Genomic DNA, 6,000 nt, shown 5'->3' with positions numbered 1-6,000 from the left:
AATAATGAGCAGGGACTTTGAAAATATGATCATGTAGACTTTAACAACAACGTTTAGCCCCCAAGGGCTGGCTCAGTGAGGTAATATTGAGCTGGGACTTTATATATACTTCAATGAAAATAACATCATATGATGTAACCCCCATCATGGGGCTTGAATCCACGTCCACAAGGTTAAAAGCCTTGTGCTTTACCAACTGAGCAGTGGACCCTTCAATATAATGGATAAAAAGCTTTGTACCTTAAATAGTTGACAGGAGCAATTGGTAGCCCCCAAGGGCCAGCTCATTATGATGTGGTGAGTCAGGTCTTCAATGAGGTGAGCAAAAATGACTTTGCATTAGCCCCCAAGTATCATGGTGCATGCTTGCAACGACATGAGACTTGCATATTTAATATAATCTCAACTTAAATAATGTAGCCCCCAAGTGCCAGGTCGTAAGCCTGCAGCGACTCGGGACTTCTTCCTCCATTGTAGAATAAATCATATCCATTGATAAAATAATAACCATTGCGCTAAAAGAGACTTTGAAAACCTCAATCATAATATTGGTTATTGATAACCATAATAAAAATCCAGCCATGTTGGCTATTAAAGATTTGAATAATATAATCCAATGATTTATAAGCGCATGATTCTAATGGCGCAATCCAAATATATACTGGCGACTTATAATCCAAAGCCAGGCCGTGTTAATAAACACCGGTGATTTATGCTTTATTCAACCTGTTTCTACATACAACAAGTTTAAAGTGTCCTAGCGGTTTACCGCCGGACGGGTCATAATGCCCAACATATAACCCGGGTTTATAACCAAGGCTGCACTTAAGAATAATCAAATATGAAATATATCATACCTGTGACATTGAATCACATCGTTGGTTTGCCAACTTTTTGTAGTAAGGGTGATAACCCAAATCTGGAGTACTGATAACTCCCACCATGCTTTGCTGGTAATTCCCACCATGCTTTGCTGGTTTATAATGAAGCCGTGTCGGGTTATAATAAACACCGGATGATTATCCTGGCGACTTATAGTCAAAGCCAGGACGGGTTAAAACACCTATTATAATTGATTGTGTACTAACAACTGATAGTTGAAAGCCAAGCTGGGTTAACAAACACCGGTTTATAATTGTTCGAGTACTAACAACTTGTAGTTGAAAGCCAAGCCGGGTTAACAAACACCGGTTTATAATTGATGACTTATAGTCAGGCCGGGTCAATAGACTCCGGATTATCATAAAACCTTATCAAAGGAGGAAAGACTTTGACAAATAAAAGCAAATGAAAACTTGAAGTCGAGGCTTTTCAAGGGCTGCCAGGCCCAAATTCGAGGCTTTTCATGGGCTGCTAGGCCACTAGTTAAACCATTTGACAAAGCCTTTTAAGATGGGCCTCCAATCAACCAATCGTCGTTTTAACTTTGACAAGTTCAGGGTCTGTATAAGATTGACTTGTCAAATCCTCGGCGGGTCGTACCAGGATTACCTGGACAGGAGTGGCTTACTTGATGAAGGCAGGTTAACCCGCGGTTTTAGGTGAATACACCAGGCTTCCAAGCCGTGGCTTGATAGCCTATTACAAGGGTCCTTTCAAACTCTTTGTTGTTGTGCACAAAGAGCCCCCGGGTAACATTTTGAGCTGTGCTCAATGGGTGCCTATGTTTGAGTTTTGCTTTTTGCAACACTCTCTTTGTCCTGTAAGTGATTTCCTGTTGGCCTTACACCGATCAAGAGGTGTAGCTATGGTTCAAATACGACCAAGCCCCCAAGTGATTTCCCTGGTGGCCTTATGCCGATCAAGAGGTGTAGCTATGGTTCGAATACGACCAAGCCCCCAAATGATTTTTCTTGAAAACTCGAACTTTGTGAGAGATGTTTCTTCTTGAACCGGATGTTAAACCGGATTTTGAGAGCTTCAAAGCTTTGTGGGGGAATAGATTTCCCTTGAACCGGATTTTAAATCGGCATTCTTCATTTTGAACCAGAAAATTCTTCTGACGACTTTTAAATTTTTGCCAATAAGGCAGTAGCCTCCGGGTCCGGGTTTATCTTTCCCTCCATCATCCCGGGGTTCTTAAATTTGCTGAAACTGGCAAGATTTGCTGAGTCATGTCATCGTAGCCCCCGAGTCTTAAGATGACTCAAAGAGTTGTCTTGAGATTCTCCGTATTTGACCAGAGCAGAAGGTGTATATAATTGGTGTTTGATAGTGCGATACGTATCTACAGAAGGTTGAGGTGACTGCGGCGGGTTATAAATGATCCCGTATGAGTCATGTCAGTAACTCGGCCAATGGTTCCTTCCAACTGGCAGTTTGAAGCTAACCAAACTGTAGTGGCAGCGACTTGTGCACTTGTCCATTGAGCCATCCAACGTAGACGGTGGCTGAATGATAATTTGCCTCCAATTTGTTGGAAGAAAAACTGGGCTACCCAAGCAGTGACTTGCTCATACTCAATAGACAGCTCATGCAGACAGGTGCAGCTCGGTGTGTTGATGTAGACCAGGCCGCGGGAGATGGACGATGATCACAACTTCAGAGGCGGCATAAACAGAGGAGTCGTCCACGGTTCTGTAAGTCGGCGCGGGCGGGAAAGTCGGCCGCGACATTTGTAAGCCGGTGCGGACGGAAGAATCGGCCGCAACATTTGTAAACCAATGTGGGCTGACGATTTGGGTGCGGCAGCGGTAGTCAGTGCAGGCGCAAGAGCTGGCCACATCATTTAAACCGGTGCGGACGAAAGAGTCGGACATGGCGTTGAAAATGGCACGGCCGCGGGTGAATCGGCCGTGGGTGCGGTCAACGAGCCAGTCACATATGTTGATGTAGTGGGGGCGGTGATTTGCTCACATATCTATCCAGCAGCACGACACGGATGAACACCGGTGCAGAATATTGCTAGTATGCACTCCGTACCCGTGGTATAAATCACCTTTGTAGTGAATGATTATCCTGCATATAAAAAGTATATAGACTAGAGTAATAGTTCTTTGACGAAAACAATATGTACTAAAATAAATGAAACTGATAGCACCTGGGTTTTTTTAAGATGAATGTAGACACTGATGCCTAATAATGCTGGACGCAGAGGTCAACACAAATTATCCTGATTCGCGGAATTTGCATGCCTTCACTTTCAATCATCCATCCGTTCACTTGACTCGATTAGACACTTCTGTTTCTGCCACTGTTTACTTTTACTTGCAGCACCAATTTGTGCATGTAGCAGCGGCTTGTCGGGACAACATGACATCATTGTAGTTTGCCTGGTTACTTCCTGATGTGAATGTAGCAAAGGGAGACTGAACCAAAACCTTATCCACAGCAGCGGCAACTCGCAGGCCGTGGCTATGGCCGGGTTCCACGGATGCAGCCGGCAATGATGGGTTGGAGAAGTGTAGCCGGTTTCAGCGGGGCGCGTAGAGCAGGAGTTGACGACGGTTTAAGGCGAGGTCAGGCGCGGCTCGGGGCCGCGGCGGCGACCCGTGGGTTGGGATTGGTCCGCCGGAGGTGACCCGGCCTGAGCGGCGGTTTTAAGCGGGATGGCTGGCTCAAGGCGGGTGGTAAAGTCTGTTCAAAGCGCGCCGCAGCAGAGGTGGTGCAATGCCGGGGTAGTTCGGCGCACCGGCGAAACCGGCAATGCAGCAACTTAAAGTGGCAATTGGTCCAATGATCCGGTACAGAGGCGCGGCGGCTCGGAGACGGCTTAATGCATCGCGGACCTGTGAGGTGAAATAAAGGTGGCGAAGTCCAGCGAATCTGCGGTTTGGAGATGCAGAGGCCCGAGATGGTTTGTAGGAGCAATGTCAAAGCGGGCCGTAGCAGCGGCGGCTCGGCAGCCGGCAGGGGGTTTGCTGGCGAGTTAACGAAGGCGAGGCCGGGTCAACTTGACCCGGCGGCGGTCCAACACCGGGACGGCAGCGGAGTTGCAGTTGAAGCGGGACAAATCACAGCGGCAAAGGTGGGGCCCCGATGGTCTCGGCGACTCATAGCGGCGGCCAAAGCTGCCCGCGAGGTCTGCGCAGGGCCGCGATGAAGTAGGCCGCAGCCCCGGTTTGCTCGGGGTGGCGGTTTGCGGGCACAGCCCCAGCGGCTCTGCATGCGGCTGCAGTTTGGGCGGTTTTGACTCGACAGAGGACCACAGACCGGCACCGGAGGCGAGGTGGGGGCGACGTACAACAAGGAGAAACAAAATAGGGGGATCCTGGTGGCGGTTCAACGCAGCTGCTGGTGAGGGGGTCCGCGGCCGGGCGGGTCACGGCGGTGACTCGTCGTAGGCGAATCCGGGTTGGCCCAGTGAAAGTGAATCCGGTGGGCGCGCAGCTGCGCTGCGGCGCGGCGGTTCAAGGCGTGGCGGCGGCTCAGCACGACGGCTCAGGCCGATGCAACGTGAAGGCCACGGTGGCAAGGCGAACCGGGGTGTCATCCCAGCGATGGAGTAGCACTTTTCTTCCTTTCTTTGGTTCCTTCGATCTTCACGTGAATTAAAGGCAGCTAATTGTTGTTTTACCTCTGGACTTCAAACTACAAGCAATAGAAAACTCGGCAGATCGGACAACGACAGCCACAGCCTTAGGTCTTGATGTTGCTGGAGACGGAAACACCTATCAGACTCGACTTCGTAGGTGGTGCAGCAGCAGAAATGCAAATTCCAATCTGATCCGACGGCATGCACAGACGCGTGCAGCGGCGCATGTAACTCTGATCTTTGTAACTTGACGTGTTGTGTGGAACACAAAACAAATTGACGTGAAGGCCCTAGAGACTCGAAGCAGCAGCAGCGGTTGATTCTCTTGAGACAGCAAACGGGACACTGTGTACTCGGGGCTTCAAGCGTATATGCACAGCAGCGACCACTTGCGGATTGATATGACGCGGTGTACGGTCGGCTCAGCAGAAATCCTGTCGGCTTCCTTTATCGATCTGGCTTTGGCTCGCCAATTCGCGTTGGCGGCGGTGCACAGGACGCCGAACCCTAGCTTCTCTCGTCTTAAACTTGTATATGTCGCCGCGGAAAAACTTTTTTCAATCCTTGACTAATGAACTTCATAATTGAAGTGAATCTTCCACACCGGCCTTTGCTGATCCGGCGGGTCATAGCTTCTCGAACCCTAAAGAGATCCCTTCAAGAACTCAACACCACCGTGTGCAAGCCCCACGGTGGGCGCCAACTATCATGGAATTGTCACGTCAGATGTCCTTAGTGTGAGGACTTAGTCGTGAGGCCAACGCATCTATGTGGTAGCTTGGGAGGGGTTGAGCGAAATCGAGAGACGCAACACGCAAGACAAAGATTTAGACAGCTTCGGGCCCCGGGAAACAACATCTGGTAATAACCCTACATGCTGTTTGTGGCTAGGTCTCATTATGATCATGAGGGAGTCGCCGTAAAGCGGCTCTCCTCTAGTTGTGTCTAGCCCTAGAGATTGTTTCTTCTTTCTTGTCCCCCTTTGGGGAGCCCTGCCCCTCCTTATATAAGTTGAAGGGGCGGGTTACATGTAGAGTCCATCTCGGACTAAGACTTAAACTATCCTGACTTCTCTTCATGGGCTTCTTGACATCTTGGGCTTCATAACGTCTTGGGCTTCATAACCCCTGGCAACCCAGTTATCACTGCCTACCAGGTTATGACTGGTGTCGGTTTAAGATGGTCTGCCGGTTTAAGATTGTCTGCCGGTTTAAGATTGTCTGTCGGGTTATCATCTGACTTAACTCCTGCCGGGTTATCATCTGACTTAACACCTACCGGTTTACCACCTCACCGGTTTACCGTCTATCTTAGCCATCTGTCTTGACTCTCTGTCTTAACTGTCCGCCGGTTTACCATCTGCCAGTTTACCAAGTCCCAGCCGGGTTATGACTCTGGCCGGGTCATACCGCGGGGTATATCCCCGTCACTGCCCATGCCGACTGTCGACGCTCAAACCAGTCGGTCTGAGGTGCCGCAGGAGCCGCCAGCCGGCGGCGAGGTGGTGGCGGGGGCAACTGTGGGGG

The sequence above is a fragment of the Triticum dicoccoides genome, chromosome 3B (assembly GCF_002162155.2).
Source record: "Triticum dicoccoides isolate Atlit2015 ecotype Zavitan chromosome 3B, WEW_v2.0, whole genome shotgun sequence".
NCBI classification, from domain to species: domain Eukaryota; kingdom Viridiplantae; phylum Streptophyta; class Magnoliopsida; order Poales; family Poaceae; genus Triticum; species Triticum dicoccoides.
Note: the sequence above shows the minus strand (reverse complement) of the source record.